Below are 17,941 nucleotides of genomic sequence, written 5' to 3'. Positions count from 1 at the left end.
GGGAAAGAGGGTAATAAGCATATCTTCAAAAAATGACCTTACTGAAAATTTGTGCCTGTACTGTGCCATTGTTTCAGCATACTGCTAATGTATACAATTGCTTTAGTTCTGGTTTACAGGCTGCTGCAGTCTCCCACTCTTCCTACGGTAGAATCAATAAGCATCTGAAAATACATAATGAACGTAATTTAACATACTGAAGGCTTCTTGTCTCCTGAGACACCACTGAGATTCAGGCTTTCTAAAAAAGAAAAGCAGTGCTTCTGAGAGGAAAGCTTGCGATGGGCAGCTTTTGCAGAATGACAGCCTACCTTGTCGCTTCTCCTCACTGCAGAGAGATGCAGTGCATTCACTAATTTTGATTGGTCAGTGATGTTGGGCTTAAATTGTGCTTCATATATGGGATTGATGCCCTCCCTCCCCCCGATTTATATAAGGATTCTTTTATAAAAGGACTAAATTTACAAATGATTTATGAATTCTGGAATATATTAAGGGTATGCCTGTTTTATTTTTACCTTTTCACTCTTTACTTTGTGTACACTGGAAACCACATGGCACTGAGAAAAAAAAAGGGATTAAAGGTTTATTACTTAAAAAGCTTCCAACAATCTATATTTGAATTTGCCTACTTTCCATTTCTGTACCTTTTAGGTGTTTGGGGGTTTTGTTTGATTTTTTGTTGGTTTGTTTGTTTCGGTTGGCTGGTTTTTCTTGTCCTAAGAACATTCTGAAATAATACTGCTCTTTAAGCCATGCTGAATTTCACCGTACATGTTTACATGCAAGTGGTCATCTAGGTCTTGCAGCAATAAGTTGTATTCAGGACAACTTGGTATTGACATGAATATTAGGGAAATTTATGCTAGGATGCACAGAGATTATTCAGACCTTGATAATTATTCAGATGTGATAATTCGGTTGATTCATGATCAGAAAAAAATTATTTTTAGGATCCATCACTATGTACAATGTATGTATAGTTGTGGAGGTTATTAATTTTGTTGAAATATAAACGTCTATGTTCCACATGAATTTTGCTAGAGACTTCACAGGTTTTTGTAAGGATGTCTTTCTTGCATGATGTTCTTGACCTTCACTTTGCAAGCGATGTCTTAATTTTCACTTTTTATTTTGTAACTTATTTCTGAATCTGTTCTGTCAGTATGAGCAATGCTCACAACCACATAATGAGAAGTGTAGGACAATATCTGTTTTAATTGGTACTGGTGCTGGAGATAAATTCAGTATAAACCCCAAAATACTATTTTAAAAATTGGCTTGCTGAAACAAATAGTTTAAGAATATATGAGTATAAAATTTCCTGTAGGTAGTTTTTAATCTCAAATGAACGTGGGGATTTTTTTCACTGTGATTTAAAAGATTTTTAAGGTTTTTTTGTAAAGTGTGATAAAGTACTAAATGTTAAAGTAGAGTTCTTATATAAGTAACTGTGTTAAGATGGTAGTTTGGGTCAAATTTTGATGGGGTCCTCTGTTTTTAGGTTGTTAATGCAAATAAAAAATGCAGTTGTGTAACTCAGATGTCTTTATTTCTTCTCTTTACTTCTTCTTTCAGCTAGACATCCAATATATTATTTATCTTTAGGTAACAGCCTGCTTTATTTATTTTTTAAAATGGCTTTGTATCCATCTAGCATGCTTCCTGTTCTATACTCTTTTCCATTCAGAAACTATGTAAATAAAGATTGCCAAAACTTTGAACAGGGATCAGCAGGTACCAGCTGGGTATGCTGAGTAGCAGCTGATTGAGCCCTTTGAGCTGTCTCTGTGTCGTCTGCCTCCCAAGAGCTTGAAACCAGTGATACCAGCATAGCTCCTAAGGGTGATGTGATAAAGAGGATTCCTGAAATGAAAGCATAAATACTAATATATTAAAGAGATTTACTTGCTTCACTTTCAGTATGACTAAGGATAAGTAAGGAAGCCTGTCTAAATTTAAACAGATGAATCTCCATCTCCCTTTCTAATTCTTCAGTGTGTCCCTGAACAAAGATGGAGGTATTGGATGATCTGTACTGTTAGAAAAAGATGTACACACGGAGGAAAATTGTAGCAGGATTTTGGATATACCATGAATATATGGTTCAAATGCAGGCGAAAGGGTCACAAAAGATTACCTATATGACAGGAGGTGATATTGGCAGAAGTTTTATCTGCAAAAAGTGTTTGAGAGGATGATAAGGAGCTGAGTTGTGAACATATATTAAGCTTAAGTTTCTGGAGAGAAAATCAGGAAAAGAAGCAGTACCATATGGAGGCAATCAGGAGTAGGTGGATGGATAGACATGCTTATAAGCCACTGCTGTGCAGATGCTAGTTAAGATGGTGTGAACAGATGACATCATCCTCAAAGGGTAGATAGGGAAGAGTGGGCAAAAAGAGCCATGTGCAGGCACCCAGCATAAACAGAAAATGTGCTGTTCTTATACCTGTTTCTATATCAGTACAGAATGAGAGAAAGAATTTGACTGGTATTTTGGCTTTTAGGGTAGTGAAAAATGGGATGAAAAGGTAATGAGAGGGTAGAAGAAGTATCAGGAAACAGGAGTCCTAAACCAGGAGACTGATGGTGAAGGGTCTTAGATTTGAGAATGGCAACACAAGGGGAGAGGGAGATCCAGATGGTAACAGAGAATAGACTGTGAAGGGTTGAGGCTGCTGGGTCTGATGTGAGGGAAAAAGAAATGCGAAGAGGCAGGAGCTTGAAGCAGAGTGGAGCATAAGGGAGTAGAGGCATGTGCATGTAAAGAGACACTGGGTGCACAGGAATAGAGATAATTGCAACTGCCATAACATACACCCCTGTAGTACTTCTAAATTCAATTCAGGAGGCATAACTGTATGTGAGAATATGTTTTTCTGTTTTGCTGGGAGCAGGAAGTTGAGAAATTTGCAAGTTGTAGTGTATTTCTTGGTCCTCTTCAGTCTTTTTGTCTGCTGTCTTGCTTTCTACACAGAGGAAGTAATGTCCCAACATTGACTGTTGGTGCATTCCCAAATGGTGGTAGGTCATCTTTAGATCTGAAGGTCAAAGCTCTGCTGTTGTGTTGATAAGATCACCCTGAATGCAGTTTCCTGAACTGCAGTGTTTTAAATAAGCTTAGTTTGTTTAGAAAGACTTATTAGACTTGCAAGGTCTAGCAGGGCCAAATGAAGAACCCAATTCTATTGTTTCTCTATCAGAGTCCTTGATTTTGGAAGTTTAGCATTCTTTTAATGTGTTTTAGGGTTTAACTTTATGTAAACCTACTGCAGACTGTTTTAACATCCACGTGTCATGGATCTTCATGAAGATCTTTATTGGCACATTTGGGAGACTGTGTCTGCCCTTGTTCTCTGCATTATTCTTTTTTTCATCCTGAATACTTCAGCAACACTTTCTTCCTTTGTACTGCACATCTTGTTTCCTAGTCTGAATCTTGCTGCTCATTTAGTGACTGTTTAGAATTTTACTGCTTTTGGGTCTAAAAATGTCATCTGTTTTCGTATTTGCTAGAGACTTGAGATGCTAACTCATACAAATTTTTTAGTGCCAGATAGTGTCTTTAGACCTCAAGTTGCTTTAGAAAATTAATATTGGGTGATTTTGGACATCCTGCTCTGGTGTTATTGTTCAGCATTATTTACATGGCGCATCTGCACAATTCCAGCTAGATAGGTCCTCTGTACCTCTCATTTACTCACTCTGAGGAGTGTGATGCCCAATTCTAACATAGCTCTTCTGAATATTTTATGATTTGTATCTGTTCTAGGAGCTTGTGATCCATATCTAAAATTGTTTCTTACCTTGTTATATCTCAGTTTCTTCAGTAGTCAGTTGCAAAAAACTTGTTAGAATGTTGTAGAAAATACAGTAACTTCTACAGTGTCAAGGAAGAATAAGCGGTGGATAATAGCTATTTGGGTTTGGGAGTTGTACTGATGTGCCCTGGTTATGCTGAATTTGTAAATGTGTTCTGCTTTACCTGATACTGAAATTATGGCTTGCTGGTCTGGATCATGCTGCAGGATGCTTTTATGTAAATCTTGACGCCTGACCCATACACAAGGTCTAGTCATAAAGGTTTTTATTATTATTTAGGAGTGATATGCTGAAGAGATGACAAAAATTCTTTAGAATTTGTAGATAAGTACCACTCTGACTCAGATGGTAACATGGTCTTTTTTCCTTTTGGCTCAAGTACTTTATTCTCATTTCTTTAAGCTATAGAGAACTGTTCCAAAGCTATTAGTCCTTTTCTGCAGCAAGGACTGACATCCAAAAAATTAATTTTCCATTCAGTGTCTTAGCCTTTATGTTTATTTTCTCCCTTATTTTTGATTGCCATACAACTTGCTTTGTTTAGTTATTTTTATAATGACTTATTTCAGTTGGGTTTTGTTGGGTTTTTTTTTCCACTTCTCTAACATTCATGTTTCCCTTGACAGAAAACAGTCCTACACATGGGACATTGTTGATCTTGGTTCCGCCACTGTAGAATTACATCCCTGGAAAAATCTGGATTTTCCAGAATAATTATATGTTGTTTCACTGTGCTTCCTCTTGTATTTGCAAAGACGAAGACCTTTGGAAGCAACACAAAGACATGTATTTTAAAATAGATATAAAATAGTTCATATGTAAATGTTATGTATAATAGTCTCTATATTTTACATGTTTATATATTTTATATATAATGTGTATATATTAATTTTCAAGATGCAGAGTTAATGATAGCATAGCAGCTTAAGTACAGAAAAAGTAACTATTTTTGCCATGGAATAAGAATGTCTTATAAGGTTCATTTGGGTTTATATAATTGTTAGGCATAGGTTATTTGTTCAGTAATATTCCATGTTAGAACAACTGTTGACCTTTTTAGCACTGGAAGGTTCTATACTCATGAGAAAATATGTAAGTTAGAGAATGTCCTTTATCTATTAATACCAAAAATGTATCTTGTTTTAGTTTTGCACAATGAGGTGGCACCAAAGAAAAACTGCAAAACCAGTGCTGGCTATCACTCATATGTAGGGAAGGCATCCTTTTTGTATCATGACAATAAATTGGGCTAAGTGGTACAGCTAAATCACGGTCCTAGTACATTATTGCACAATTATTTAAGCATTTTAGTGGAAAGGGAAAAAAACCCCAACAACCCAGTATCAGTTATGCTCAGGAGGGAATTATGGCTGGTAAATTTAATAGTAATTTAAATAACATCAGTCTGACTTCAGCTTTTCTCCATTGAGGTGGTTTGTCCTCTAGTATAAACATTCATAATGAGTGGTGCTGTATGTTGTAGTAGTTTTTGGCAAGAGTTTAATTAGTGACTATAAATTTCAAGATGTTTTTTCATTTTTCTTTAAAAATTGTAATATTGCTGTGAGTTTAGTTTCTCCTTCATTAAAATTGTGCTTTGACTGTTCTGAGAACTTGAGAGGTTTCTGCTTTTGTAAAATATTCTTAGTTATAAGTTGGTAATTGTTCCTGAATTTTAGTGAGGATTTTCATTATTATGGAAAGGCTTTTGGAGTTCTGACATCGTATCTTTTGTACTGCTCTGAACATACCAATAAAAAAGCCACCTGCTCACCTTGTGTGAGCCTTGTGAAAGTGTGCCTGAAAGAACGTTCATTCCCAAAGTTGCAAAGTGGTTTAGCACAGTAGCTGAAATGTGCTGGAGCTGGAGTCCCGATGTCGTGTGGCTGTAGAATGAGGAAGTACTGCCTTGAGATTGCTTATCTTTCTTTCATTAAGATATTTTGTATGTTGGAAGAAGTTTCCAGTGCTGTTCCTTGCTGCTGGGTGGCTGTGTTGCCCAGCACCTCCAAGTCCAGCTCCTGGCAGCTCTGTGCTCATGCATCGCACAGCAGTCTCAGTGGAGACGTGTCAGGAAGTGTTCTGCCTGGCTGATTATGTTGCATTGGATTGGGAGGCAGCTGAACTTAACATGCAGGGTTTAAACTTTAGGATCTGGTTCAGGATTCTCCATCAGATATCCTTGTTGTGAAAGTCATGCCTAGCCAGGTACGCGGGATGGGCAGCAGCAGGAGCAGCGCTAACTGCCCTGTTACAATCCCCTGATGCAGGAATTTGGTTACACACCTTCCTGCTGTAATATTCTTTAAGTGGAATTGCTAATTTAAAACAAAATGAGAAAACAAGACGATTTTTCTCTAAGAGTTATTTATTCATCAGAGATCTTGGATAGACTTTGTTTCTAGTAATTTTGCAAACTAGGAAGGCGGTACCATTGTCTCTTAATTAAGACAAAGTGTTCACATGGTGTGCCTAGTAGCGAGCATTCTTCTAGCTGAGATTAAGAGACAAATCTTAGGATCTTAATTGTCCTGTACTAAAGAGTGAACACATAGCTATCACCTGTCATGTCCCTTTAATTTTGTTAAGATCACCCTCAGCGCAGGGTGACTTCTTATGTGTCAGTCTTGCTCAAGTAGCTGCTTGGCTGATTTGGTTTGGAGGCACTACAAAAAGTGTGTGAAAAGGATCCAGTAGGCTTACTACCCTTAAGATCAAAGTTCAGTGACCACACACAGTAACTCTGCATGTGACAGGAGCATGCTTTGCCTTCTTCAGACAACAAAATAAAACCTAAGGACAGTATTTAGATCCCCCCCCTTGTTGTGAATGAGTGATATAAGCAGTTAAAACCATGTCAGCCTCTGTGTTCAGTTCAAATGTAGGAAGTTGTCCACATCAGTCTGACAGTGGTGGTATTCCACAAATTAAGTTCTCAGAATCTGAAAAATTATATGCAGTATGTTTCCTTGTCCGATTTTTAAAATGATAAATTACTCTGTTGTTCCCTGTTTGCCACCTGGCTTCTCTAGTTGTTTTTACAAGGTTGTTCAGGGAAACTGATAGAAAATCTGTTTATGTAGTGCCATAAAAAGACATGTGAGAGTAGTTTAAAAGTAATAAGCTATAATGATAAATGCATAATAATATGGAAATTAAACTAAGTGCAGTGTGTTGGCTTCACATTTCCTCTGCTAAAAAAATATTCATTTGATTGATGTGCATGTTGATCTAAATTTAGATTTGTGTTGGTATCATATTCAGTTTATTTTCTTTCTTCCTCTGTTGTTTGGGTTCATTCATTTTCATAATTTGTATCCATAATATAGTTTAATTTTTTTTATTGATTATTGAAAAACATCTCTTACTTTCCTAAGTGGTTAAATGAAAGAGAAATATAAACCCCTTCATACTTTCTGGGTTTTTTTTAAAAACATATATATTGTAGCTGTAGAATCTACAATAAATACCTAAACTGTTTTAAAATGCATGCATGTGCATGCATATGAAGAACTAATTTTGTCTGTGAAGCTTTCAAATATCAAGGATTTTTGTGCCTAAACCATAGTTTCAGTTTTTTTCCAACTTCCAAAGTATTTTTAACCTCACTGCATAATTGTTGTCTTTGAAATCACTTACTGTAATACTGAAGCAAACCACAGCTTGTATGAAAAATGCTTTCATTTGCTGTTTTTTGGGAGAAGGCTGAGAGCAGTGGTGTCACTGGTATGTCTGAGGAAGGGAATACTGTTTTGCTTTATTGATGCCTGGAGGTGGCTTTGCAGTCATTAGGCTTGAAGCCTAAGTTTTATTTTACTAATAAAATATTGAGAAATTTAAAACGGTTGTTCAAACCATTTTTGTTACACGGATGGATGATGAGCAAATACAGGTTTATGCAGAAAAAGCTTGTCAAATTCTTCAGCAGCCTTCACTGATGATCTACATAATCAATTAAAACATATAGGTAGCATGAGTTGCAGTGATAGAAGCTATTAAGTGTAGTTGGAGTAGGAAAAAGGAAAAATGTTATGTGCATTATTTCTGGTACCTTTCAAAGTGAGAAGCTTCACTATTACTAGGTAGGCTAGCAGCTCTGCAAATTGATACCTTGGGTTAGGAGCTCCTGGAGGAAATGTGGAAGACGGAGAATAGCAACAGCAACAACCCATCAACAGGAAAACCATGTGAGTTATTACATACTGACTGCCTGTTACCATGCTGTCTTTCTAAAAGAGAAATTGCTGTTCTGGCACAAGTAGAGGGCTTTTCTAGTTCTCATTCTTTCCACAGTACATGTGGTGCCCAGAGAGAAATGATTCCCCCTGAGAGACAGCTGGATATGGAGAACATTATTTTATCTTATTAATCAAGCAAATTAGTTTTAATGCGAGGAAAGAATGAAAGGAAAGGAGAGCCTGCCCTTTGAAAGTGGTTACTATTTTAAGCTTGCTGGTGGTTAGGCTTGAAATGTTTTTTGTTGAAGTTGCTTTATGTTGGAATACCTTTTCTGCTGCCTTGCTGTTGAAGGAATAGAAAAAACTCAGACAGCACTTTCTGTTCCCCCTGGGGCAGTTGTTTTTTTCCCTGAAAATTTTTTATATATTCTTCAGAAACCTATTTTGTTTGCCACCATCAAAAAATTCTAGGCATCTACCTGTTTATTGGACTCTTGCTAATACCTTGTTTAATACTCCCACCCTGAAATCTTTAAGCTGGCATTATCACAATAAGCAATACAGGTCTAGTGTAGAATATTTCCAACAGGGATTTTCCAATGGTGTTTGAGTGCATCTGTATGTATGAGACTCAGTGGCTCTTTGGACAGTCAGTTAAGTGCATACCTTGATAAATGTTACAGGCTGTGATGATAGAGTTTGTGAGAGTCTAAGAGCCACTCTCAGTAATTTTGAAGCTTGTAGGCAAAGCAGCTATTACAGTATACTTTGGGGCAATAAAGATTGATACTGGACACAGAGTTTTAGTTTGTATTCTGTACCCTTAATCTAGAGCAAATTTATGTGGACAGTTAGAGATAGTGTGGATTAACACTTAAACTAAGGATTTTAGCTTCTTGTGCGATGTCCACGACCACAGTGCCTGAGCATCCTGCTTCATCATTTCTGTTCACATTAGTCTGTTTTGTAGAAGAACAGTTTGGTTATGTCCTAGATGCCTAGTGCAGATCTGGAAGGTCTGTCTGTATTCCATTAATCTGTCCAGTCTCTATAATACAAGATCGGTTTCTTTTTGAAGAATGCATGGACTGTAGAAGTTTTCCCTATTTATTCTCTTTGCAGATCTTTAAGCACAGATTTTTAATGTCTATCTAGACTTGACGAAGTTAAACCAAGGCAATGCTTTGGAGTAATAAGGAGAGAATTGAGGTTTGAGTGGAAAAAACAGTTCGTGTATCTATCTCTCAAGACATAAATTTATTTTTTTCTAAAGTAAGGTAATGTATTGGTGAAGTTAGAATATAAATGATTTCTTGCACTAACTTCTATCTAAATTGCTTTAAACCCTCAACTACATTGGAAAAGGGGTGGGGAAGCAAAACAAACCTTCAGAAGATACAAATAATTAATGAGATTTAAAAAAAATGTATTGATGAAACACTTTAGCACTCTCTACTTCATCATCCAGCTTTTCAAAATTAAACACCCCTCCATCTCTAAGGAAAGAGGCCTTGCCACATGCATAGAAGATTATTAAACACAGGGCAAAAATGCAAACCATGTTTGGAGAATATTTCACTTGGAATTTGACATTGAGAAGCTGTTGCTTCCAACATCAACTAGGAAGTTAAATTAAGTGTAAAGATGCTTCATAAATAAAACCTATAAACAAGCAGTACCATGCAGTTTAACAACAGTTAAACAAATCAATATTATGAGTAGAACAAACTGGATATAATGTTTTTAGATGTGGTACTTTGGGTTGTGCCATACTGAAAAGAAATTGTCATTAATATATTAGGTGCCTTGTATTGGTGCATTTCCCCTTCTCTTATCCTTCCCAATGCCACCTTACGTGTGTGTGTGTGATGTGGCAGAAGGAAGAAGAAAAGACGTCTATTGAGGATGAGCCAGGCATGGAGTTATTCGCATGAATATTTGATGAGAACTAAAGGAGTCACACACAAGGACAGGCAAGTTGTGAGAATTGCTCCAAGGGTGACTGAGCTGCTCTTCAGATTTATTTATATAGGCTTTCTTCATTTTCTTAATGATCTTTTGCTATAAATAGAGAATGTTGAGTGTTGAATTTCATGGTTGCTTTTGTACAAAACTGCTAAGAGCTTGACTTGCAAACCTTGCTTTAAGTTTTGGGGGATTTGAAAAAATTCTTCAGCAATATCAGTATTTCTTCACTTTGGTACCACAGTATAATTCCATTGGGTACAACTCCCATGTATGGCAGTTTGCTGAATGGCATCCTGCGATCAGCTGGGCACAAAACTTCCTTGAGTAGATTTGATCCATAACACAAAGAAATGAGAATGGAAATGGGATTGATCCCAAAAATTCCATGGACCAGCAGCTGCAGAGGGAACTGAGGACTGTAGAGAGTCCACGTAAAATTGCTAATCTGTAATTTTAAATCTTTGTTTAAATCTGTGATTACGATGCAAAGTTTATTTTTTCTTTCTGTGCTTGACTGAAAGCATCTATTTTTTCAAAGTATGTTTGCAGATCGCTGAGAGCTGCTAGATGTAGATACTGAAGAAATGAATTCACCAAATCACTAATCTTTTTAATTTTTTAGTTTCTTTTTAGAAATTCATCCAGCTGATATAATTTAATATTCTGGTTTTGTGCAGTCTTGGCTAATGCATCTGTTGAATGAATGAATAAATAAATGGAAAGAAATGCAGTTTTAATTCTGGCAAAACCTATTTTTATTTTTTTACTTGTAAAATTGGCAGCAATATTCTACTCTAGGATAGCATTATTGGTTACTGACATAGTGGAATAATAGTAGCAGATAGAAATAAATGTGAATGTCGCATAGTTTGATAGCTTGAGCTTTTATTATTTGTAAGTAATTTTAGCACCTGCAAAATAATGCAAGATGCTGGTTTCTCTTTTGACAAATATTACACATTCACCGATTAATGTATAGCTTCCAATTTCCACTGATTACTATTATCTAGTAAGTGCTTGTTAGATACCAAAGCAGTGAACAGTGTGAGCAGGTCACAGATTAGGTCAGCCAGTTCTTTGACAGAGGCTCAGGAAAGCAGCCAGGCAGCTATTGTTTTACCCTCTGAACAACAAAATTTATTTCTTAGACTGCCTTTTGGCTTTTGAATTCCCACTGAGTTAGTAATTTATTTATTTGATATTTGAATGCTATTTGAACTTTAAATGAGGAAATTCTGTTATGCTTCTTCTGGGAGAAGAAAATCATAACCAAATGGTTTTAATTACAGTACCCAACTCTTTGCTGTTCAGTTTAGCTGGTAAGTACAGGGTTGCTCAAAATGCCTGCAGTGTCCACTACCCAAGGCATTCTCAGCACTGTTCCAGGTCCTCTACCAAACCTGGGATTTTGGGGTTCTGACTCAGCTGGCACAAGACAGCTCTTGTTGCTGTTGAGGAAATCTGTGATTGCTTGATTTGATTAAAACTGCTGTCACCACTGCCACTGACAAGCAGTGCTCCCTGTGAGCCTGACATGTTCAGCTGAATTCTGTGTACAGAGTAGTTATTCTCTAACTCCTGTGATAGATGTAGCATAGTTATATTTTGTATGAATGCGTGTATGTATATAAAAAGTACATAGTAGTTATAAAAATGACTTGATTCTTAGAAGTGCTACAACTTACACTCTTTCTGAAAACAGAAATAGTGTAATTGTTGAATTCTTCAAATGGAGATTCTCCAATGCATAGTGCATTCTCCAGAGTGGAATCCTACTTCCAAAAAGGTACCAAGAAAGAATGCTGAATTTGAGGAAATGTACCCTTAGCCCAGAGGCTTTCCGAAATAACCTTTTTTCCAAGGATGAGCCTGCTGCAATAGCAATGGAAAAATCAGTTCAAGCCATAGTTTGAATGGACATTTTGGCCCTGGTTTTATTAATTTTGACAATGGAGATAATTTTTTCCCCTCTCTTCCATTTAACAAAAGCTTTTCTTTCAATATTCATTCTGCTTAAAAATATCAGAAGTAGTATTATTATCTGTGTGGGCATTGGGAAGGAGAAAAGACGGACACAGATCTACTTAAAATATCAATCTCTGATAAAATTTAGATTTTTGTACAAATGAAGTAATAGCATTCCTGTCTTCTTTTATATTTTTAATCTGAAATAATATCAAAGAATCGTTAAGGTTGGCAAAGACCTCCAAGATCATCAAGTTCAACCTCTGACCAAACACCACCATGTCAACCAAACCATAGCACTAAGTGCTGTGTGCTGTTGTTGGTTGTCTTGAGCACTTCCAGGGTTTGTGATTTTACCAGCTCCTTGGGCAGCCTGTTCCAATGCCTGATCACCCTTTCAGTGAAGAAATTCTTCATTATTTGGGATTTCCTTTGTGTAATCAAACTAGTTCCTAAAGTTTAAAAAAATTATAGATACATAGTTGAAGGTGTAAAGAAGTTCTTTTCTTCATTTCTCCCACTTTGGTAGATTTCCTAACTCTCCATTTCTACTCATCAGTAGAAATAAGTCAAAGGGAAAAAAACTGAGGCAAAAATAATTAATCAGCTGGGAATGGATGAAACATTGGACGAAATCCTAAGGTGGTATTAGGTAGGAGACAAAGAATGATATTTCTGTTATGACAGTTCACAGGACTTGCGTGGAAGCTGGGTTTAGGTGTAAATTTGTTTCTCAGACAAGTTACTTGGTATTCAACTTCTTCCCTTTATAACAATGATTAAAATGGTAGCCAAAAGTGCTGTGAGGTCTTAAGATGGATACTGTAGACAAGTGCTATCTTCTAAAAGTTATTTAAAAAATACAGTCTCTATGGTTTGTGAGCAATTTTGCAAACTGTAACCTTGCATGATGAATGAAAAGCAGTAGGGAAACTGATTTCGCTTCCAACCTTCATGCGGCAAATGCTTCTTTATATGTAATGAGAAAGCGCTGTAGCAATTGCATCTGAGTATGGTGCTTTCCTTGCCTTAACTGTTTAAAGCTGAGGATCATTGCCTGTGTAAATATTGATAGCTTTAAAGACTGGAGGAAAAATTACTGTGAAAAACATAATCTGGGTAAACTCAAATACTGCAATTTCAAGACAAGATTTTAAACAGAATGTACTAAAACTAGTTTTAAGTAATTCTCCCATAATAATAATAAAATATACAACTCTCCATGGTGCCCCATTACCTTTGTGCAGAAAAGAGAAGCAAGGAAAAATCTGCTACTGCTCAAAGGACGTTTTACAATTACAATTGATTGAAAAAATTAATAGTGCATGAAACTGACATAAAATTTCTCTTTCGTTATTAGTTAAATAGTAACTTGTTTGAAACCTAGACTGTAGTCCTTCATCAGTGTCTACAGAATGATACTTTACTCATATTTAAAGAAGAAAACCTCTGAGTATAAACCATTGTGTATAGTTGTGCATGGTTTTTAAATGATCGGAAAAATTATATCTTCTCAGGCTCTTTTTAGGATTTCCTTGCTTGAACTTACATTAAAGCAAGCATGACTGAAGAAATGGTGTTGAAGTAATGCTCTCCTTTGTTTGTAATCTAAATATGATCTTTGATACATTAAAAAATATTAATTATTGCACTAGTTTTCATAATTACTAGAATGAATTCACTGCTGTCTGCCTTAAGCTGATGCTTATTACAGAAAACCTGCTTTGTAGTTGATAATGGTAATATAAGAAACAAAATTATCATTCTGCCATTGTGAATATAATAAATATTGCTCCTATCTGTATTACCAAGGCATACACATCTATCTCTGGTGAAATGCAAAGCACCATATTGGCTTTCTAGTAAAATACTAAATATTAGAAGTAAGTAAGTGTTCTGTTATTGGTGAGTGCAAAACGTGAATAAATCAGATTTATGGATGGTAGGTTTTCTATATGTTTATTTAAAGTTTCTATCATACTGTTATGCCACACTTGCAGTTAGAATAGTTATGCATTGAGTTCTGAGTGATCTGTATCTCAAGTTGAACAAACCAGGCTGGATTTTGAGTCAATTAGAGCATTTTTAAGACTGGAGAAGTTTATTTTTAGTCTTGAAGAGAGTTCAATAGACAGTGATGTCTTACAGTTTCTACTTTGTAACTATGTGTCGTCTTGGACAAATCCTTTTTACCTTCATTCATGGATGGATTAAATAAATTGGCAGCTTGCTTAGACAGAACCTAAGAAAAGCACAAAGAAAAGGCAATTCTGTCTTGGAACATTACACTGCAGCCCTTTCACCTGCCTCTGAATTGCAGTGAATGACACTTTCTTCTTCCTTTTGAACTGAAGCTTGATTTATAAAATAATACTTTACTGTTCTATAGTAGCAGAGAAATCAGGGTTATGAGGTTGGTTCAGAAAGAGGGTAGATGAAAAAAAAGAACTGGTATACATACCTGTAGAAGGAAAATAGTTACGCTGCTCAGTTTCCCTGCGTAGGTGATCCCCCTTGAGAATGCATGAGTGTAGTGATCCCAATCTTAGAGAACTTCTCTGAATTCTTGCTCAGAAGATAACAAATCATTGAAATCCTGAAGTTTCTGGGCTTGAGCTTCTGTTTCTAGCCCGAGTTTCAGGTTTGAAAGTCTGAGCTGTGGAAGTTTTGGTTCATCAGTTTCACAAATTCTGAAGTGTTACTTATTTAAAGCAGGTTAAGGTAGTTGCATGAATGTATTATGTAATGTTATACTCAAAAACATTCCCCCCAGCAAGGTAGTCAGAAGAAGTTGGTTTATATTGCCCTGTTGTAATATATAATAGGTGACCTACTTTTGTACTTTTGACATGGGAACACAAAGAACAACACTATATTTATGTACTTTGAGATCTTCCTACACATTTCTCCATCCATTCTTTCTTTAGGTTTTTCCTCTTTTTTTGTATTCTATGCCCAGAAATGAGTGATTCGATGAAATAAAATGACTTAAGTTTTTTCATTTGACCAGGGTACAAAATACGCATAAATTTCTCTTAAATGTAATCCTAAATGTATGTTTTTACATTTTTTTTAAATAAGAAGGATTTTTTTTTACGTATGTGTCTTCCATATACCTCTGTATTTGTTTGAAGTTTAGGGTTTTGTGTATGTCTCACATAACTTTTTGTTTTTAATTTTGTTCCGAAGAAACTCTTGGGTCTTTTAATGTAGTTTTTAGTGGTTTTTTTTTCTTGGTACAGGAGGAACCTGACTCTTGCAAAATTGACTGTGAAAAATGTATTATTAAAATTGATACCGGGAAAATGCTGTTAAATGTATAGCTTAAACTCTTCTCCTTGCACTGACCTTTTCTACTGTATAATAAAACGTACTATTGTAACCAAGTCAGATAGCAGAAAATTTTCCGGCAGTAATGTTTTTCAGATTTGTGGCATCTGTTCAATTGGCATTTATGAAGCACTTGGAGGTACTCAGATGAATGAGGCTGTGTTAGTGTATCTGTTAGAGGGCACCATTTGAAGGAGCATCGTGTCTAAATAATTGCATCTTGGACTTCTACAAATCCGGTTGTGTAGAAGCCATCCTAACTAAAACAGCCTATGAAAGGCAAAACATAAGCATTAAATTCCTTGGATGCCTTTTTTTGGGAAAGCAGGATTCATAAAGTCACAGTATGTTGTAGGCTTTATTTCACAGTTCTGCCAACATGAATCCAATCTGAGCTCGAGCACAGCTGCTATTCCTGCCAGTCCTCCTCATTCTCCTGATGGAGCTTGATCAGCTCTCTTTGTTTTCTCTGTTCTCTTAAAACGAATGCTGTTTAATGATCTTCACTAATGAATTTGTGATGTCCTGTTCAGGGACTTTTATTTATGGAGTGATTCCCTTCCAGCATTAAAATATTCTTTACTGACATGGTATAGGGTAAGGTAATGAGGAAAAAATAGATGTGAAGTTCAGGATGGATTGTGATGGATAGAAATACATAGAGAAAACTAGATGTTCTTACAACAATTGTGCTATTCTTTTTATCCCTGTAACACAGTTACTCCTCCTCCGCCCCCCACACAACAGATTTGTAATGAAAGAATAGAATCTTGTGCAGGCTGCAACTCCCAAAGGTAAAACCCACAGTACTAGACTTCCATCTGTATAGCCTAGTTTATTTCAGGGAGATTTCATTTAGTTTTCCTTGGTTAAATTAGTCTGAAGTACTGTCTTTGCAAGTTCATTAAAATTATTCTATAATGGGCATCTACCGTAATTTTTGAAGTTTTATATTCAGTTTCTTGGTGGCGGTGCTTGCTATTTACCTGATGTTCTTGTCATCCTTTCTGCCATGTCCTGATGTTTGTCGTGCTCTCTTGCCTTTGCACTAACCTTCATGGCCAGTAGTGTTACTCCTGACCTGTTCTCCATAGAAGTCTTTTGCCCTGTCCCCTTCCACCCTCATAATAAAATTCTAGAGTAAAAAAAAAGTCACCTGTGTTAGGTATGTGTAATTGGAGTGGAGAAGGGAATCCTCCTTGGTTGAATAATATATTTTTATAGAATTTAAGAAGATTATTTCACCAGAATACTTATCTGTAATGTTTACATTTACTGAATGTAGCCCTGACTGATTAGTAAAGACTTTTATCTGCTTGGAGAAACGAAAGCTATACATGAAAAAAAACCAACTCCCTAGGGAAGGGGATAGTTCTGGGTTTTGTTTCTACTCTGCAACCAGCATGCTAAAATTTACTGGATCAATACTTGGAATTGATACACGAGTATTGGATAGTTTCCTAGGAGCAGTTAAGAGCATAGGAGGCCTAATCCTGATGAGATCTGTGCACTTGGATCATTTAATAACCTGCACAGCTACGGGGGCAAGTAAAGCCTCAGTGCCGAGTGTAGGACTGGGCCCAGGCTGTGAGAGCTTGGCTCATCTGACGCGGAGTGAGCGCTGATCATTGCCCCACAGACTGGGACTGCTCCAGGGGTTAGTGACCACTGCTCTTCACTGGCTTGTAAGGCACTATCATTATCCCTCTCCTATGCCAAGTAATCAATCCCTCTTCCTCTAAAACATGAGCAAATAGCTGAATTAAGTAAGTGAATTACTATGAATATACATAGGATCCACCTAAGCTCTTTCGTGAAGGGCAGTGATTGAACATTTGAAAAAAGCTGATAACAAGTATTATCTGAATAATCTGAACTTGTCTAATTGCCATTTGAAAACTTTTCCCACACACAGTTTATCCTTACTGAAGGTACTTGTTTCAATACCACGTAATCTGACACTTTTTCTTCCCAAATTTGTTATTCTGCTCAACTCTGTTCTCTAAAGAATTCGTATTTCTGCTTTGAAATTTTTGAGTGCTTTTTCCACAACTAATTTTTGCATTAACTTCTTTATATGTTGTAGGCGTGTGCTAATTAGCTCTAATGAGTTATTGAGTAAATAGAAATCAGAAGAGATACTAATTGAGTAAGATAGTGAAAACTTGATGTCCATACAACCCAAAACTTTACAGAGTTCTGTTTTTTATTGCTTTAACATGAAGCTTCCTAGACACAGTGGATTAAAGACCGACTTCCATCTCTGGTTAATTGATATAAATTGTTCTCCTATGATTCTTTTCTCCTTGCACCTCTGCCGTGCACAGGTGCTTGTTCCTTGCATAAGTGTCACTCCTGGGACATAACAAGTAAAAGACACTATCAGAAATCCAAGCAGTACTCCTGGAAATAAGTTTTGCCAATTAATTTTTGCTTTATGTCTATTGTAATAGCATTTCTTTGACATTGCACATAGCTATTGGTGTAATCTGCATGCTTTGGATTGAGATTGCCATGGTATCTGTTAGGTTTTTAAATACATTTTTCTAAGTGTGGATGAGAATATTAAAGTAATTAATTTCGCATGGATTCTGAGACAAGAATTGACCACAGCCATTTTGCTAGCAAAGTTTGCACATTCTTTATGTCATTCTTTGTAACTACTAAGGGAAAGA

General features: G+C 36.3%; 1 protein-coding gene across 1 annotated transcript in view; it reads left to right on the top strand.

Annotated features, from left to right (window-relative positions):
* COG5 (component of oligomeric golgi complex 5) overlaps positions 1-17,941 on the top strand; it is a gene marked incomplete at its 5' end in the record, with an annotated part of 185,378 nt that overhangs the window by 37,855 nt on the left and 129,582 nt on the right. The gene's annotated exons all lie outside the window — the stretch shown is intronic.

The sequence above is a fragment of the Corvus brachyrhynchos genome, unplaced genomic scaffold (assembly GCF_000691975.1).
Source record: "Corvus brachyrhynchos isolate BGI_N302 unplaced genomic scaffold, ASM69197v1 scaffold239, whole genome shotgun sequence".
NCBI lineage: Eukaryota > Metazoa > Chordata > Aves > Passeriformes > Corvidae > Corvus > Corvus brachyrhynchos.
The sequence above is the reverse complement of the archived record's forward strand: the minus strand, read 5'-3'. Positions and strand labels throughout refer to the sequence as shown.